Source organism: Neofelis nebulosa, chromosome 11 (assembly GCF_028018385.1).
Source record: "Neofelis nebulosa isolate mNeoNeb1 chromosome 11, mNeoNeb1.pri, whole genome shotgun sequence".
Taxonomy (NCBI): Eukaryota; Metazoa; Chordata; class Mammalia; order Carnivora; family Felidae; genus Neofelis; species Neofelis nebulosa.
Window position 1 is genome coordinate 94,389,444 of NC_080792.1, and position 19,574 is coordinate 94,409,017.

Genomic DNA, 19,574 nt, shown 5'->3' on the forward strand with positions numbered 1-19,574 from the left:
GAGAAAGAGGCACCTTACGTGACACCCTTACGTGTCTCTCCCTTACGTGACACCATATGCCCAAATCAGCAGAAATGGGGTCAAATACCCAAGCGTAAGAGCTAAGACCGTAAGACTCTTAGAAGAACACACAGGAGAGAAGATTCGTGATGTTGCATTTGTGGTGATTTATTGGCTCTAACACCCGAAGCACAGGCAACTAGAAAAACAGATAAATTGGACTTTCACAAAAGGAAGCACTTTGGGGCGCCATCAGGGGAGTTAAAGAGCCCACAGAACGGGAGAAAACGTCTCCCTCACCTGATGAGGGGCCAACACTCAGGATCTGTAAAAACTGCTCAGCGACAAAGGAACGATCCCATTAAAAAATGGGCCAAGTCTGTCTCCAGAGACGACGCACAGATGGCCGGTCAGCGCCCGACTGGAACTCCCCTCACTCCTCACCAGGGGACACAGGACAATCGCGAGGTCCCACAACCATCAGAAGCGCAGCACAGCGAGCGTCGGCCGGGACGTGACGCCCAGGATGTGACGCCGACGGCCGAGCGCGTTGCCGGTGGGCGCGGGAGACGAACATCCCCCACGGAAACACAGGGGAGTCTCGGAAAGACCCATGTGGCCCAGCGATCCCACTCCTAGGGGTTTACGAGGTACTTGTAGTTCGTGAGCACGGCGGCCGCGAGGGAGAAGTGACCCCCGTGTGGCCTCCCCGGCATCGGCCCGCCCAGGGGACACCACAGCCACCTGCGCCTGCTCGTGCGGTCAGCTCTGCGGCGGGGTCCCTTCCCCGACCCCGTCTCTCCCTGGGGGGCCGGCCTCCCGCCCCTGGAGAGCGGCCAAGCCCCAGGTCTTGAGATCTGGCGCTTTGCAAAACTACGTTTCTCTGCAGACCAGAGGCGTTCCGCTCAAGCAGCAGACTCTCGTAATGGCTCATCTTGGGATCCGAGCAGATAATCCTTCCCGAGAGCCTGTGGAGGGGAAGTTAAGGCAAAAAGTTACTGCATTTCTGGGCTCCTCTTGCCAAAGGCACGAGGCCCCGCTTCTTATTGGTTTTCCGCGGGCAGGTTTATTATTGCGCTTCCTCTTTACTGCTGGTCTCGGTGGAACCAGGGCAGTTGGAGGAGAGAGTCAGATTCCCCACCTCCGTGCCGTGTGGTTCTTCCACATCGCGCGGCAATGCGGAGCCTCGGGTGGCAGAGGGCCGTCGGGACACGGGATGGGGCAGCCAGGCGGGGCGGTGGGGACCAGAGCTTGCGCCCCCCCTACCCCCACCCCCACCCCCACCCCGAGGGGACCCTGGTGGTTGCCCGGTGGACGGAGTCCAGCGTTGACGAGCCCGCGACCGTTCAAGAGCGTCCAGGTGTGGCACCCTCAGGTGAGAGCTCGGGTGTGTCCAGGTGGCTCTCGTGCAGCACACCCTCTGTCGCCCCGGATCCACTGTCCCCCTGTTCACCCCACTCCCTCCCCGCACCTTGACCTGCGGGCCGTGTGGCCGGGGCTCCCACCTCCTGCCTTGTGGTCAGGCCCCACCCGCGGGAGCCCCCAGAGCTGGGGGTGGGGAGAGAGGCTGGGTCATCCCTGCGGGCTGTGCCAGGGGCAGGAACTCTGGTCAACAGCCCAGGGCCACCGAGCCTGTGAGCCCTGCCATCTCTCCCGATCTTGCAGCGCTGTCCCTTCCCTGCCTCTCAGGCCCAGGGAAGCAGCTCCCGGGGGCTCCTGTCTGGTTTCTTAACTTCCCTGCTGGATCCTCCGAAAGGAGCCCCTTCTGTCACATGTCTTGTGTCTTCCTCTGAACCTCCGGGTGCTGTATTTCCTGCTGGGACAGGGACAGACAGCACCTGGATTAAACAAAACAGAGATGCCTCATGAATCCCTCCCCCGTCTGACAAAGAAATCAACCTCCCCCTCCAGTAAAGGGAACCATCTGTGCGTCTGTGTCTGGACTTTGCCCCTGAACTAGCATTTGGGACCGGATCACAAGGTCAGACAGTGCCCGCCTCCCACACCATTGTGGCCACGATGTGGCCCTTGTGCGGGCCTTTCCTGCAGGCTGGCCGAGGTCAGCTGAGGCCGGCGGGGCACAGAAGGGGAGGACGGGGCGTCTGGCCCAGGAATTCCCGAGAGGCGCATCCTGGGGCCGCGTGGGAGGTACGTGAGCCATCGGGTGGTCCCCAAAGAGAATGGAGGCTCCTCCAGAGGCTACAACAGGCTCCATGTGGCCACCCGTTCCACTAACTTGGGGCTTCCAGCTGGGCCACAGCCTGGGAGCTGGACACGGCAGCCGTGTGTGGGTGGCCGGGCCCTGTTGCCACGCCAGCTGCCACTTGCGGCCTCCTGAGCAGATGTGGCCCTCCCAGCACAAGAAGCCCTGGGCAGCTCCTGGTTCCGTGGGGCCCTGTGAGCCCCTGGGGGGCACCTCCTGAGCTTGTCCTCCCAGGGTGGCCCCGGGGACGCTGAGCCAGGCAGGGCCTGCTGTACAGGCAGGGGGGCTTCAACCCCCCACCTAGAACCCACGCATGGCTTTGGTGCGTGTCACAGGCACGGACTCCCCTCGCTGGAAAACGTAAATGACACGAAAGTGCATGGAGGAAAATGGGGGGCCTGTGCCCTCAGACCCCACCCATGAGTGGGCTGCCGATTCTTTTCCAGTATTTTGAATATTTTGCCTATAAATGTCACACGTGTCTAGGGCACAAAAGTGGGCCACGATACACAGAAAGTTCTTAGTTTAATTTAACTCTGTTCCACGAGCAGCATCCCGGTGAATGTAGGTCCACACCCTGTTTTAAAAAGCATTAGAGTATTTCATCGTGTGCACACCCCCGGGGGTGAAGTCACCACTGCTGTCTTGTTGGAGCCTGAGATGTCATCAGCGGGCTTCCCTCCTGGGGCGCCCTCGGTGTGGACCCTGGGCGCCACCTGGGCGCAACCTCGTGGGGAAGATACCTGCAGCTGGAAGGACACCCGGAGCAGCTGTGATGTTGTCAGCAAACCGTGTGTGTCCTGTCATTGCACTCCTGGACGCATCACCATGTCTCCTAACAGAAGCTGTCTGTCCCAGCACGCTTTGTCACAGTTCATTAACAATTCCTCACTCAAATGGAATGCTAGCCCACGTGCAGATCCTGTTCTAAACTGTAATTTAATAGTGGGTTCATTTGAACCGAGGTCCAGACAGACTCTATGTGTCATGTATGAACACCGCGTCCCCCGAGTCCCTCCAGATCTGGTCACGGTCCCTCCCTCTCCCACATCATGGGTTTCCACCCCCCAGGTCGACTAGCAGATGAAATCGTGCGGGGGGAGGGGGTCTCTGTTCCAGCGCCCCGTGTTCTCATTTTAGGCTCCCACACTCCTGCAGCTTGAAATGAACTCTAACAGCCGCGTCGTCTCAGGTTGATTTGTCTCTGTGACTACTTCACAGCCGAAGGTGGCGTCAGTCGTGTCGGGAGGCGGGTCCCGGCTGTCCACCTCACTTCCTAGGATGCTGAGGCCGTTCGGTGGTTCAGGTGGTAACAGTCTGCCCCCAGGTAGGTTTCACGGAAACTTCCACCTGAGGGTTTTAACATCCGCTGAAATGATCAGAACTGATTTTTCAGTAGGGTTTTGAAACTTGTAGTTCTCTCATTTCCTCTGATACTATTTGAGTTCTTCTCTTTATTTTTTAAAGTGGGCTTTTATACCCAGCGTGGATCCCAGAGCAGGACTTGAAGTCATGACCCTGAGATCAAGACCTGAGCTAAGGTCAAGAGTCAGGTGCCTAACCGACCGAGCCACCCAGGGTTCCCAGATTTGCACACTCTGGACGTTTCATATGAAGGTAATCGTACGGTACGTGACTTTTTGTTTCTGACTTCTTTCAGTCAGGATAACGTTTTTGGGTTTCACCCATGTTGTAGCATTATTAGCACTAATTCACTCACGTGGCTGAACAGTATCCCATCATGTGGGTAGACCACTTGTTAGTCCATTCATGGGTGACAAATATTTGGATGGTCTTCAAACGTCAGCTGCTAATTGTAGCGTTGGCAAGAATGCTCATGTACAAGTATCAGAGTGGAACTGCTAATCCTACACTTAACTCTTTGAGGAAATGCTCAGCTGTTTTCCACACTGGCTGCACCGTTTTACGTTCCCGTCAGCAGTGTTTGAGGTTTCCACTTTCTTCACACCTTTGCCGACACTTGTTACTTTCTGCTTTCAAAAATTATCACTACAGCCCTCCTACTGGCTGTAAACTGGAATCTCGCTGTTGTTTTGATTTGCTTTTCCCGGTGGCTACCGTGCTGAGTATCTTTTCTCGGCCATTTGTGTATCTTCTTTGGCGAAATGTCTGTTCAACTCATTTGCCCAATGTTTAATTGGGTTGTTTGTCTTTTGTTGTTGAGATGTAAGAGTTCTTGGTATATTCCGGATACTCCACCCGTATCAGAGTTATGATTTGCACACGCTGCCTCCATCATACAGGCTGTCTTCCCATTCACGATAGTGTCTTTGTTGTTGTTGTTTGAGACAGAATGCGCGAGTGAGGGAGAGGGGAAGAGGGAGAGAGAATCCCAGGCAGGCTCCGTGCTCAGTGCAGCGCCCGACGCAGAGCTTGAACTCCCGAAACCATGAGATCACGAGCTGAGCCGAAACCAAGAGTCGGACGCTTAACCGACTGAGCCACGCAGGCACCCCAATAGTGTCTTTTAATGCACAAGAGTTTTAGATTTTGTTGAAAGCCAGTTTAGTTTTTTCTTTTGTCATCTGTGCTTTTGGTGTCCTATCTAAGGATTCATTTTCAAATCTGAGGCCATGAGGTTTTCTCCAGAGAAATACATGGTTTTAGCTCTTAAATTTGGATATTTGATCCATTTTGGGTAATCTTTGTATGTGGAGTGAGATAGAGTTCCACCTTTCCTTGTGCATGGGTTATCCAGTTGTCCCCGCACCATTTGTTAAAGGGATTGTGGTTTTCCCATAGAATGGACTTGGAATCTTTGTCAAAAACCTCCTGACCCCTGATGATACGGGTTTCTTTCTGGACTCTCATCCTATCCCATTTGTCCATCATTGTGCTGATAGTGCACTTTTTTTTGATTACCACGGCTCTGTAGAAGCTTCGAAACAGGGAAATGTCAGTCCTCCAACTTGGTTATTTTTCAAGATTGTCTTAGCTATTTGGGTGGGATAACTTGCAATGACGTGTGCGTTTTAGGGTCTGGTTTCCCATTTTTGCCAAAAAAGGCCTTTGGGATGTTAGCAGACAATGCATTGAATCTGTAGATTGCTTTGGATAGTTTTGACTTAACAATATTAAATCTTCAGTGAACACAGGATGTATTTCCATTTATTTAGGTCTTTTGAAATTTCTTTCAGGTGTTTTCCATTTTCAGCATTCAAATCTTACACCTCCTTGATGAAATTTATTCCCATGGGTTTTATTATTTTGATGCAATAGTAAATGGAATAATTTTCTTAATTTTTTAAATATTTATTTTTGAGAGAGAGAGAGCATATAAGAATGGGGGAGGGGCACAGAGAGAGGGAAACAGAGGATCCAAAGCGGGTTCTGCGCTGACAGCAGAGAGCCCGATGGGGAGCCTGAACCCACAAATTGTGAGATCACGAGCTGAGCCAAAGTCGGATGCCCAGCTGAAGGAGCCCCCAGGCACCCTAATTTTTAAATAACTTCTGACTAGTGTGTGAATGTGCAACTGATGGTGGTGGTTTGGTCTTGTGTCCTGTGAGTGTGAGTGCTAAATTCTTTCACTGACCCTGGCAGTGTGTGTGTGTGTGTGTGTGTGGATTCTTTAGGGTTTTCCGGATACAAGATCAAGTCCTCTGCAAGTAGGAGAGACTTTTCTTCTTCATTTCCAATGTGTGTGTTTTATTTCTTTTTCTTCTCTATTTTTTTTTTCTGATTCGCAATACCAGAATGTTGAGTAGAAGTGGCATAAGCAGGCATCCTTGTCCTGTTCCTGAACTCTAAGAGTTTCATCTTTAAGCGTTGAGTATGATATTGAGTACGATGTTATGCAAAGCTTTTTAAAAAATCATTGATTTTTTCGTGGTACAATACACATACTGTAAAATTTACCGTCTTAATTTTAAGTGTACAATTCAGTGATATTAAGTACATTCATATTGTTATTACCAGCATCTGTCTTCAGACCTTTTTTTTTTTTAAATATTTATTTTTGAGAGAGACAGAGAAAGAATGTGAGCTGGGGAAAGGCAGAGGAAGGGAGACAGAGAATCCCCAGCAGGCTCCACACTGTCAGCACAGAGCCCAACATGGGGATCGAACTCATGAACTGTGAGATCACGATCTGACCTGAAATCAAGAGCCGGACGCCTAACCGACTGAGCCCCTCCCCCCCACCCCAAGAGCCCCTGATGTCACACTTTTTAATCTTTTTATATTGTGGATCTGTTAAGATATTATTGTAGCTGTAACTGTTTATAACACTTCTGTCCTTCAACCTTTATACTCCAGTGGTTAGCACACACCACCACACTGTATTTCTAGAGTTTTCTGAACTTGACTGTGTACTTGCCTTTACCAGCGTGCTGTCTATTTTCACATTTCTCACGTTGCCGGTTAGCATCCTTTTGTCCCGTGTGACGGGCGTCCTTCAGCAGGTCTTGTAGGCAGGCCTGGTGTTGATGCAGTCCTGAAGCTGTCGTTTGCATGGCAAAGCCTGTCTGGCCTTTATTTCTGAAGGACAGTGTTGCTGAGAAAAGTGTCCTGTTTCTGAGCTCACTGAATTTTCTTCTGCTCAGTCTAGATGATTCTGAAGCTTCTCTCTTAAATTCTTCACACCAGTCATTGAAATCTTCAGCTCCAAGATTTGTTTGGTTCTTTTTTTATATATATATAATTTATCTTTTAAATTTACACCTAAGTTAGCATATAGTGCGACAGTGATTTCAGGAGTAGATTCCTTAGTGCCCTTTGCCCATTTAGCCCATGCCCCCTCCCACCACCCCTCCAGTAACCCTCAGTTTGTTCTCCATATTTAAGAGGCTCTTCTGTTTTGTCCCCCTCCCTGTTTTTATATTATTTTTCCTTCCCTTCCCTTATGTTCATCTGTCTTGTATCTTAAAGTCCTCCTAAGAGTGAAGTCGTAAGGTATTTGTCTTTCTCAGACTAATTTCGCTTAGCATAACACCCTCTCGTTCCATCCACATAGTCGCAAATTGTTTGGTTCTTTTTTTATGTTTTCTGTTTCTTCTTTGACCACCTTCTTGTGACCTTGTACCGTTTTCCAGATTTCATTAAATTATTTGTATTCACTTGAATTAAATTATTGTATTCACTCTGAGCATCTTTAGAACAGCTACTCTGAATTGTCAGGCAGCTTCTGGGTCTGTTTCTTAAGGGCAAGTTACTGAAGGTTTAAACGCATTCCTTTGGCGAAGCCACATGTCCTGATTCCTCCTGATCCGTGTAGCCTTACGTGGTGTGTGTGCATTTGAAGCAGCAGTCACCGTTGTAGACTTCGTGGACGGACTTCAGGGAGGAAAGACCTTCCCTGGCAGATGGTTTTGGGGCGGTGAGGTCCAGAGCTGATGGCCAGGGGGTTGTGCCGTGACCCTGGGCCTAGGGGGCAGGGTGCCTGGTACGGAAGTGTGTGGTGGCACCGACTCCAGGATGGTCTGGTGACTCATTTGTTGATGTCGCTGGGGCCCACAGCGCTGACAGCCGCGTGGTCCTTGGTGAGTGTTGTCCCGGGGCCACAGATGCCGCGAGGGCTGCTAAGTCCCCAGTGGAGCCTCCAGGGCCGGCAGCAGCGACCGTTGGGGCCAGGGGTCTGTGCACACTCGGCTGCAGGCACGGCTGGAAGGGTGTGCACAGCAGCGGGAAGCGGTCACAAAGACGCCCAGAGTCGCTGGGCGGGGCACTTTGGTGGGGAACCAAAGTGCACAGCAGGTCCAGGAATTACCGTGGGCACGCTGGTGGCTGCAGGGGCCCCGGCCGTCAGTGTGCCCTTCCGCGGCCGCACGGTCTGCCCCTGGGCACGCGCACCACGGTGGAGCCGGTGAAGGGCGTCAGGCTGGCGGGCGCAGGTGCAGAGGCTGGTGCTGAGCGCACACACGGTGGCGGCCACCAGCCACGGGCTCTAGGAGGGGGTCGTGCCCCTTCAGTCAGTCACGCAGCCTGTGATGGCGTCTGGTGCTGGTCCTGGGGCTTTGGTTGGGCGGGGCCCCTGGGGGGCAGGGGGGAAGGGGGGAGGGGCAGGGGGAGGGACTCGGGCAGCTGGAGTCAGACGTGCAAGCACTTGTGTGGCAAGAGCTGGCGGAAGGTGCTGGGTCATCTGTGAAGCAGGTCAGTGGGCACCGCGCCGGCTTTTAAGATGTGCCACCTCCCCCCCAGTGGACCCAGCTGGTCCTGGGCTTCTCTGTTTTCAGAGCTTTTTCTGTTCTTTTTCTTTTTTTAATTTTATTTTTGAGAGAGACAGAAAGGGAGGGAGAGAGGCAGAGAGAGAGAGGGAGACACAGAATCCGAAGCAGCTCCAGGCTCCCAGCTGTCGGCACAGAGCCCGACGTGGGCCTTGAACCCACTGACCACGAGATCGTGACCTGAGCTGAAGTTGGACACCTCGAAGTTGGCTCAACCGACCAAGCCACCCAGGCACCCCCTGAGATTTTTCATTAGTGATTCACTCTCTTTGCTTGTCATAGGTCTCATCAGATTTTCTGTTTCCTCTTGAGTCAGTTGTGGTGGTTTGTGTGTTCTAGAAACGTGTGCACTTCACATCGGGCATCTATGTGTTAGTGTGCAGCTGTCCACAGTATTCTCACAGGGTCCTTTTGTCTCTGTAAACAGTAATAGGTAAACAGTCATTTGCAGTCATTCCTGATTTCTAGGCCGGGATTTTTATATGCCCAATGACTTTTGATCCGTTACAACAGCCGTTGTTCTTTTTGATGTTTGAATGAACTCCCCCCTGCCCAGCAGGATCCCTCGTGCGGCTCCTGTGTCCTGCTGACACAGTTCCCTGACCTTTCGTGGAGGCCTTGCCTCATGAAACCTCAAGATGCCCCAGGCTGGTCACACACACTCCCCGCCTCGACCCGGGATCAGTTCTTCAGAGCCAGACGCCACGCGTGTGCGGTCCCTCTAGCTGCATCGCCCTGTGGTTAGGCTGTTTAATCTTTAGGTCTTGACGCCTTCACGGCACCCCCTAGACGTGGCCGGACTTCTCCTTCAGTACTTGGTCTTTGCGGTATTTAGCACGAGGTGGCTGGCGATGGCCTGTTAAGGTCTGGGCCTGCTACTCCCGGGGATGATCTGACTCCGGGCCTCGGTGACGCTCGCCAGGCCGGACACCGGCTGCAGTGACGGAGGTAGACGGGGCACGTGGGGGGCTCAGTCGGCTGGGTGTCCGACTTCGGCTGAGGTCATGATCTTGCGGTTCGTGAGTTCAAGCCCCACGTTGGGCTTGCTGCTGCCCGTGAAGAGTCTGCTTTGGGTCCTCTGCCCCTCTCTCTGCCCCTTCCCCACTGGCGCTCTCTCAAAAATGAATAAACATTAAGAAGGAGGCAGGGCCTGGGGTCGTCGTGATGCTACTGAGCCCCGACTGCAGCTGTGTTTGCTGTCAGTACTCGGCCTTTTCAAGCACGCAGAGAAGGAAGAGTAACAAAAAGCCCTGTTTTCTTAAGTCAGCAAGAACTAGGTTGAAGTCTTGCAGCTAAGAGTCCAAACTTAAAAAATGATCTTCTCCAAGCTTTTCAGGATTTTTGTCCCCGACACCTGTTACCATGACAACCACACATATTGTGATGAGTTAGTGCCATGAATCCAGGAGGTGAAGAGGAAGCTTATGGGATTTGTCTCCCCCCAAGCTTATACGTTTCAGTGTTTCGAGATTAGATCTCCCAGTCATTATAAAGTTCTGGATGTTTCCCCGAGCAAGGGCAGCCTTGGGCGGGGGGGAGGGGTTAAACCCTGTATGTGCAGGCAGCAGTGCAGGAAGAATCCAAACAAGTGTGTCTACACTGGCCTGGGATATCTTCCTAACTCCTGGGTGTGTTTACTCTGCTTTGGGATTTTCCCCTCGTTCATGACCAGGGATGTCTCTCTAATTCCATGGGTCCGTCTACACTGGCCTTGCAGATCTCCCTCATTCCCAGGAGTTGCTATACCGAACTGGTATGTTGCTGTAATGCCCCAAAGGTTTCTTTCCTGATTTGGGCTGCCTTACTAATTCCCCACTTTGTCTAAACTAACCAGTGATACCCCCTAATTCCCTAGAGGTGTCTGCTCTGAACAGGTTGCGCTCCGTAATACGCAGGCATGTCTCCCCTCGCCTAGGCTGTCACCCCATCCCCCCCGTGTGGATCCACCTGTACTCGGGATGGCTCCCTAATTAGTCCCTGATTAGTCCACCCTGCTGTGATGTGTCTCTAATCCCCCAGGTGTATTGCTCCGATATGGGTTGTCTGATCCCCAGGTGTGTCTGTGCTCACTGGGGATGTTGGGGATGTTTCAGTAACTCCCTGTATGTGTACACTCTTCCAGAATGTTTTCCTAGCTCTCTGGTCTGCCTATCCTGACCTGCTATGGCCGCCTAATTCCCCAGTGTGTCTACTTTGACCTGATGTCTTCCTAGTTCTCTAGGTGTGTGTCCCTGACCTTGGAAGCCCCCATAATATTCCAAGTGTCTACACTGACCTGAGTTGTTTCCTTAATCAGCAAACGTGTCTGCTGTGGCATGGGTTTTCTCCCTAATTCCCCATTTTTACACACTGACCCGGGACATGTTTCTAGCTGTCGAGATGTGTCTCCACTGACCAGGGACGCGTTCCTAATACCCCAGCTTTGTATACTGTGTTCTGGGATCTTTCTCATATTACTCAGTTCTGTCCCCCTTGAGTTGGGACAGCTCATTAGGACCCCCGTTGTGGCTACTCTGTCCCTACTTCCAGTGGATGTCTGACCTGACCTGGTGTGTAACAGACATCATCTAGGTGTGCCGTGACCCCTCACGGCTCTCTTACCTTTATTATGTGCACATTGCTTTCTGATTTCTTTCTCATTACCTAGTTGTGCTATCGTGACCCGGGACATATCCTCATTTCCTCAGATTTGTCTACCCTAACTGGAGATAGCTCCGTAATTCCTGAGTTGTGTCAACACTGGCCAGGAATGTCTCCCTGATTTCCCAGGTGTGTTTACTGTGACCAGGATTTGTCTCAAATTCCACAGGTGTTTCTACACTTCCCTAGAAGGCTTCCGTGGTTCCGCGCCGGTGCACACATTGTACGTGACGTCCCTAGAACTACAGGTGTGTCCTCTCTGCCTCCCTGATTCTGTAGGTGTGTCTACTCCAATCTGGAACGTCTCTTACTCCAGCGTGTATCTGCCTTAAAGCTGGATGTCTCCCCAGTTCACGGTGTCCACACTGACCAGGGATATCTCCCTCATTGCCCAGCTGTGTCAACTCTGAGGATGTCTCCCTCATTTCTTAGGTGGGTCCACAATAGCCTGAGATGTCTCCCTAATTCCTCCTGTGTGTAAACAGGTCTTGGGATGTTCTGTTAAATCCCAAGGTATGTGTCCTGACTTGGGATGCCCAATTCCACAGATGTGTCAACAAGGACTCGGGATATCTCCTTAATTCTCCTGTGTGTCTACTCTGACAAGGGTTATTTACCTAATTCTTCGGTTTTGTCTGCAGTGAACTAGATGCCTTCCTAACTGCCTGTGTGTTTACACCGACCTGTGACACATCTCGAGTTTCACAGGATCGTATACCCTGGCTTTGGATGCCTCCGTGACTACTCAGGTAAGTCTACTCAGACCCGAGAGGCCAGTCTAATAACACAGGTGTGTCTCCACTGATCTGGGATGTTGGTGTAAATCCCAAATTGTGTCTTCCGTGACCTGGGATGTCTCCCTAGTTCCCAGGGTGTGAATTCTAACCAGTGGTGTTTCCCTAATTTCTCATGTGTGTATCCGTGACCCGGGATGTCTCCATAATTCTCCTTATGTATCTACCATGATGGAAGATGCCAAGCTGTTCCTTAACTTTGTCTTTGACCTCAGATAGCTCCCTAATTTTGCCCAGGTGTGCCTACCCAAACACGGATGTCTACCTGATTACCCGGACGTGTCAACTCTACCACGGATAATCGCATGATTCTCCACTTGTAGCTACACTGACCTAGGCTGTTTCTCTCTTTCCCCACGTGTGTCCAACACAGGTTGGTTGTCTGCTCAATTCCCTGGGCCTGTCCACACTGATGAAGGGTGTCTCTCTAATTCCTCAGGTTTGATCACTCTGAATTGGCTCGTATCCCTTCTTTCCCGTGTGTTTACCCTGCCCGGCGATGTCTCCCAAATTTGCACACGTGTCTACTGTGATGTGGAATGTCTCCCTAATTCCCCAGGTTTGTGTTCACTGACCTGACCTGGGATGTCTCCCTAATTCCACAGATGTGTCTACACTGACCTGCAATACATCTCTGGTTATTCAGGAGTTTACCTTATCGTAGGATGTCTGCCTAATTTCACAGGAATTTCTATACAGAATGAGAATGACTCCCTAGAACCCCAGGTGTGTCTGTTATTACCTGGGATGTTTCTCTTAATTCCTCAGTTGTGCTTACACTGACTTGGGAGATCGCCCAAATCCCCCAGGGGTGTCTACACTGACCTGCAATGTTTCCCTAATCCCCCAGGTTAATCTACTCTTATCAAGGATGTCTAATTCCTTCATTTCCACTTTGATCTTGGACATCTCCCTAATTCCCTAGTATTTCCTACCTGACCTGGGATGTCTCCCTAATTCCCTGTTTGTGTCTACTTTAATGTTAGCTGTCACTCTAAATTTCCGGGTATTTCTAATTACCTGGGTATCTCCCTAATTTCCCAGGTGTGTCTGGGATAGCTTCTCATTGTCCAAGGGGTGTTTGTATTGACCTTTGATATCATCTTAATTCCCCAGGTGTGTCTACACTGAACTAGTAAGTCTATAGTTCCCTCGGGTATGTCTGGTTTACCCGAAAAGTCTCTCTAAATCCTTTGGAATATCTATACTGACCAGAAATGTTTCCTTAATTCCCAAGTTGTGACTACACTGACCTTGGATGACTTCTAAATTCTCCAAGAATATCTATATTTACCTAAGATGTCCCTTGATATCTGCCTAAGATCTCAGGTTGCCTACCCTGACCGGCTATGTCTCCGTGATGAACCCCATGCGTCTGTTCTGACCTGGAATCCAGTTCCCGGTTTGGTTTCCTCGGGCTTGGGAATCTTCCTCGTTCCCCAGGTATGTTGACTCTGACATTGTATGTCTCCCCCAAGTACTAGGTGCATCTTCCCTGACCTGGCATGACTTTCTATTTCCCAGTTTTCTACACTGACACGAGATGTCTCTCTTTTCCCTAAAATGTGTTTCCTCTGACCCAAAACGTTGGAGCTGGCCACCAAGAGGATGTGACCACCAGCTGATGCATGAGCTACTCCAGGCAACTGGAGACTCGTCACCCTCCCCACCCCCCGCTCATTAGCATGTACCTTCTGCTCGCCTTCTCTGCTTTGTTCTCAGAAGCTGCCCCAAGGACACAGCCTTCGATGGACGGATCATGATGTGGTGTTGAGACCATCTAGATGTAATATGTGACTGAACCCAGTTAAGGTCTCTATTTAAACTTTCAGGGTTTGGCGAGTGGGTGAAGAGATCTACCCAAGACAAGCCTTGAATGTAAGTTCTCTTGCTTATTAAACCCGCCACCTACCAACCTGGAATGATCTGCCTCTTTCTTTGTCTCTCTCTGCCCTCCAGGCAGGAATGCTGGTCTCAGATTTCACCTGGGAAGCTCCCAAGGTTGCCACCCGGACTCTCCAGGTGGGTCTAACTCTGACCTTGGATGTCTCCCTAGTTCTCCAGGGAGTCTCCTGTGACGTACGAGATCTCTTAATTCTCCCTGGAGTGTGTCCACTGATCTAGGTTGTGTCCATATCTCCCCAGCTGTGTCTACTGTAATGTGGGGCATCTACCTAGTTCCCCAGATGCGTCTCCTCTGGTGTGGGTGTGGCTCACATTCCCCTGATCTAGTCTAATTCCCTAAGAGTGTCTGCCTTGACTCGGGATGTCTCCCTAATTCCCCACGTGTGTCTATACAGACCTGGGATATTGCTCTCAATCCCCAGGTGTGTCAGTTATGACTAAAGGTGTCTTATTCCCAGATGTGTCTATGCTGCCCATAGGTGTGTCTACTCTGACATGGTGTCTCTTCATAGATCCACACGTGCTTTTATCCTGAGTTGGGTGTTTCCGTATTTCCCTAGGCATGTTTACACTGACTTCAGATGACTCTCTGCTTTCTCAGGTGAGTCAACACTGACTAGGGTCTTGTGTGCCTTCTCTGACCTGGTGTATCTACGGAGAACCCCGGGTGTTTTTGCTTTAACCTTTTTTTTTTTTCCCTCTCTCTGTAAAGATGTGTCTACCCTGATCTCTAATATCCCACGTTTGTCCATCCTGGCCTGGAACGTCTACTTTTCAAGAGCGTCTACCCTGACCTGGCTATCCCGCTAGCTCCCCAGGTGTGTCTATACTTGACTCGGTTGTCTACACCACTTTGGGACGTCTCCCTAATCGTCCGGGTATGTGTTCTCGAGAGCTAGCTCCTTAATTCTAGCGGTGTGTCTACTCAAACCTCACGTGCCTCCCTATCGCCTTGGATTTTCTGAAATATCTCCCCGATTTCAGGTGTGTCTAAACTGGTGGGGAATATATCTAATTCTCAGAGGTGTTGACTCTGTAATAGTTCGCCTTTCTGAGTCTGCAGGGGTGTCTCTCCTGACCAGTGAGGCCTCTCTAGAGCCTCGTGTGTGTCTACACTGACTTGGGATAAGTGTCTAACAGTGCCAGAGGATCTGAAGTGGAACGGGTCATCTCCTTAAGTCCCCCTGAGTGTCTACGCTGCCTGGGATGTCTCCCTAATACAGCAGGCATGTCTACACTAGGACTACCCTCTAATTCCCCATGGGTGTCTACTCTGACCTTGATGTCTCAGCATATCCCAAGTGTGCTTACATGGTCTTTGGAGGTTTCGCTAATACCCCAGGTGTGTCTGTCCTGACATGGGTACTTCCTTACCTCCCACAAGGGTCATTCTAACCTGGGATGTGTCCCTGGTTAACCGAGGATGTCTACACAAAACTGAGATCTCCCCCTCCTTCTCGGGCTACGACACTGACATGGGCTGTCGTCTTATTTCCATGGTTCTGTATGCGCTGACATGGCATGTATCCCTGACACAAGTGTGTCTGTGCTGACCCGGGATAGCTTCCTAATGGCACACGTGTCCGTCTCAAACCCGGGATAACTCCATACACATCAGATGTGTTTACTCTGACCTGGCATATCCTCCTCATTCCTTACTTGTGTCTACACTACCTGGGCTATCTCCCCAGGTGTGTCAACACTGTCATTAGGTGTCTCATAGCCCTGTCTGCGTAGCATGGTTTGGGATTCTCCTAATTCCCCAGGTGTGTCTACTCTGAACCGGACTATTTCACAAATTCTGCTTGTGAGACTACACTTAGAATTCATATTAATTTCCCAGATGCATCTTCCGTGTCCTGGGGCATATTGCTAATTCCAGAATGGGTCTTCCCTGATCTTATTTATCTGCTTAATCCTCCGGGTCTGTGCACACAGACCTGGGAGGTCTCTATGAATTCCCAGGAGTGTCTACAGTGACCTTGGAGGTGTCCTTAGCTTCCCAGCTCCGTGCCTCGGACCTGTGTGGTCTTCCTGGGTCCCGGTTGTGTCTGCAGAGCTTAGCGTCTTCCTTTCCCCAGGTCAGGCCACACCGTCCTGGGAGGCCTCCCTACTTTCCCAGCGTTGTCAACACTGACCTGGAACGTGTCTAAGACCACAGATGTGACTACTGTGACCTAGGATGTCACCGGCGCTTCTGCTCTAACCTGTGATGTCTCCCTGTTCCCCAGTTCTGTTGATCTTGACATTGGCGGTCTCCTTAATTACACTAGTGCATCTACTCTGACCTACTGATGGCTCCCTGACTCCATGGTATGTCACACTAAGAAATGAGGTCTCTTCTTACCTGGCAGGTCTGCGTGCTTTCCCGTATGTCTCTACTCAGACCTTGGATGTCTTTTGAAATCTCCAGGTAGGTCCGCGCTGACCCGGGGTATGACCCTCATCCCTCACGAGAGTCTTCACTGACCTTGGATTTCTTCCTGTCTCCTCTGGTGTGTCTTCTCTGTCCAGATAGGTCTCCTTAAATCCACTGGTGTGTCTGTTGTGACCTGGGTTGTCTCCTTAATTTCCAAAGTAGATCTCCGCTGACCTTGAAATAGTTTCCCCACGTTGGTCTAAACTGACCTGGGAGGTCTCTAATTCTTAGTGCGGGTCTTTTGTGACTTGGCATATCTAGCTGTTCCCAAGGAGTGTATATCCTGACCCGGAGCGTAGCCAGAAGTCCGTAGGTGTGCCTCCACTGACCTGGGCTGTCTTTATCCTTTCCTGTGTCTTCTCCGACCGTTATCTCACCAGCACTCTTACAGGGCATATGCCCTGGGTGGTCTTTTTCTCCATGTTTGTCCTAACCTGGGATATATCTCTGATACCCCAGGGGTATCTCCCCTAGCCCAGGATGACTCCCTAACCCCCAGGTGTTTCTGCCCTCGCCTGGGTGTATCCGTGATCACTTGTGTCTGTATCCTTAACGGGATTACCTTCTAATTCTTCGCGTGTGCTTGCTTTCACCTAGGACGGCGCCTCACTTGCACAGGTGTGTCCACTCTGACGGAGGCTCTAACTCCTGGTTTGCGCCCAGTTGCCCAGATGTGTCTCTGCTGCCTTGCGAAGTCTCGTTAATTTCCAATTGCGTTCTTCTGCGTGGCATGTCTCCCTTCTCCCTAATTCTCCATGGGTCTCCTCTGACCTAGAAGTCTGAATTTTTCCCTGTTTTGAATCTGGCTAGAACATGCCCCTCGTTCCCCAAGAGAGTCTGCGCTAATCAGTGAGGTCTCCCTAATTGAGGGAAGTTTATGTCTAAAGTTCCCTCAAATATCTACGGATGTCACTGCCTCGGTACGGCAGTTCCCCAAGTGTGTCTACACCGGTATGTGTCTGATTCCTGAAGAGGATGTCCGCGTGATGCCCAGCCGTGTCTGCCCCGGACTGGGGTTCTCCTCAGTTCCCCAGCAGGGCCTCTCTCAGTGCTCAGCTGCCTCTCTTGCGGGGAGGCCTCCTGATTGTCCAGATGGGTCTGCCCACACCTGCGCCGAGGCCCTTATTTTCCAAGACCGACTTGCCTGAGTTGCTGTCCTCTCGGCAGTGCCCCGGTTGTGTAAACACTGACCTGGGATGGACACCGACGTCACCAATGAATCTAAGCTGACCTGAGGTGCGTCCCCACCTCACCAGGTGTGACTGTTCTACTAGGACTTTACTGCCTCTCCAGGAGCGTCTTCTCTGAACGGTGATGCCTACTTCCTTACTTGGGAGGTCTTTTCTCTTGTGTGGGATGTCTATTTCCCAGGTAGGTCGTCTTTGAACTCGGCGGCCTCCTTACTAACCCAGGTGTGTCTATACTAATTTTCCAGCTGGGTCTCCACTAGCCTTAGATGACCTCCAGTTCCCTAGTCATGTCTACACCGATTTTGGAAGTATACCGATTTCTTCGGAGGTCTACGATTACCTGGTACACTGCCTGATTTCCCAGTGGCATTAACTTTGAGCTGGCATATTTCCGTAATTCCTCAGGTGCATCTACACTGACGTGTCATTTCCCAGGGGCGTCTTCTCTGACTCGGAGGTATCTCTGTTTCTGTGTGTTTGCCTTCTCTTATCTTGGATGTCTTATCACCAGGTGTCTCTACCGTAATCTGGGATGTCCCCTAATTCCAGCATCCACCCTGATCTGGATGTATCCCAAATTCCTCAGGTATGTCTACCCTGACCTGGGGCATTTCTCTAATTCCCCAGGAATGTCTACTCTGACCAAGGATATCTATTTCCTAGGTGGATCTAGACTTAACTGGGCTCCTCCCTAATCCCCCAGGTTTGTCTACGTGAACTTATGTCTCCCAAGTTCCCCAGGCAGGTCTACACCAACTTGGAATGTCTCCCTAATCCACAAGGTACTTCTCCTTTGGCCTGGGATTGTCTCTGTCACCAGGTGTGTCCTAGACTCGATTATCTCTTGTTCCCGGGTGTTTCTGTAGCAACCTTGGACAGCTCCCCAGTTCCTCAGGTTTGCCTAAACGGACTTGAGATGTTTCCTTAATACCCAAAGTGTGTCTGTCCTGGCTTGGGATGTCTAATTCTCCAGGTGTGTTTACCCTGAACCGGGACTTTTCACTAATTCCTCGGGTGTGTCTGTCCACCCAATTAATGCCAGTGTGTCAGTGCTGATCTGTGTGGTCTTGTTTTCCAAGTGTGTCTTCGCTGACAAGGAACGTCTTCTCTGTTCCCCTGAAATGTCAACCAGGGATGCCACCCTAACTCCCAGCTGTAACCGTCCTGAGCCGGATTTTCTCCCTAATTCACAAAATGTGTCTACTCTTGCCTGGCATCTATCTTTATTTCCCCATATGCCTCTACTGACCTCATAGGTCTCCCTAAAACCCCAGGTGTGTCTACACTGACCTGGGAGGGCTTTTTTGGGTGTGTGTAGTCTGACCAGAGAGGTCTCCTGAGTCTATGCCGAATTGGCCTGTCTCCCTGGTTCCCAACAAATGTCTACATTGTCGCGGGAGGTCTCCCTTAGTCCCCGTGAGTTTCTCTGCTGGGTCTACTCTGACCGGCGAGGTCTTGTCAACCCGACTTGGGAGGTCTCCCTAATTCCCCATTATGTCTACGTTGACCTGAGTTGTCTCCCTAGCTCCCTGGCTCTGCCTACTTTGACCTTCGATGCCTTATTCCCCAGGTTTGTCACTTCTTGCCTGGGATGTCTGCCTAGGTCTCCAGGGTGTCCCCCTACTGTAGGATGCCTTCTCACCCCCCTGCTTCATCTGGTGTATCTGCACCCACGTGGGATGTCGAGTTCTGTAGGTGAGTCTACTAGAAAACTAAAATCCAGAGCGCTTTACTTGAGCTGAGTATTTTACTGAGAAACCAGCATTTTGGAAATGGGGACACATTCAAACGGCAAGTGGCTACGAAGCGGCTCTCAGCTGTCACAGGCCTGTCTGTAAAGCAGGAATGTGCAAGTCCAACACTTTCCATTGTGACTGGAGTTGGTGACTGACATGGCTTTTCAGTGCATCAGCTTACTTGAATATAGCTGATTAGCTGAGAATCTGTAAAGTCATGCTGACTCGAAGAAAGCTCAAGTGTTGTTTAAAATTGGAGTTATTAGCATTTTTGGAATCAGGACAGTTTGAAAATCTGGTTAGGTGACTATGAGTCTGGTATGGGGGCATACCCAACCTGTGGTCTCCACTTGTTTTATTTTTATTTTTTTTTTCAACGTTTTTTATTTATTTTTGGGACAGAGAGAGACAGAGCATGAACTGGGGAGGGGCAGAGAGAGAGGGAGACACAGAATCGGAAACAGGCTCCGAGCCATCAGCCCAGAGCCTGACGCGGGGCTCG

At 50.9% G+C, this 19,574-nt stretch overlaps 2 long non-coding RNA genes across 8 annotated transcripts in view; one reads left to right on the plus strand and one right to left on the minus strand.

Annotated features, from left to right (window-relative positions):
- Nucleotides 1-291: 291 nt before the first annotated feature.
- The window catches only part of LOC131489518 (uncharacterized), a 24,491-nt gene continuing 5,208 nt past the window's right edge, over nt 292-19,574 (minus strand). Inside the window, exons 5-6 of one of the 2 annotated variants that reach the window (XR_009250624.1) lie at nt 1,506-1,838; nt 292-968 (exon numbers count right to left, since the gene is read on the minus strand). This is a non-coding gene — a long non-coding RNA (uncharacterized LOC131489518). Of the gene's footprint in view, nt 969-1,290; nt 1,839-19,574 lie in introns of those variants that run through there. The other variant, XR_009250623.1, reaches the window with a different exon arrangement.
- LOC131489519 (uncharacterized) lies at nt 2,210-19,439 on the plus strand. 6 transcript variants are annotated; one of them, XR_009250629.1, is made up of 5 exons: nt 2,210-3,831; nt 10,061-14,328; nt 14,440-17,922; nt 18,000-18,118; nt 18,907-19,439. It is a non-coding gene; the product is annotated as an uncharacterized LOC131489519 (long non-coding RNA). The 6 variants fall into 6 exon arrangements; XR_009250627.1 differs by lacking the exon at nt 2,210-3,831 and having other exon boundaries at nt 9,940-14,328; nt 14,440-17,741; nt 17,848-17,922; XR_009250628.1 differs by lacking the exon at nt 2,210-3,831 and having other exon boundaries at nt 9,940-14,328; nt 14,440-16,140; nt 16,744-17,922.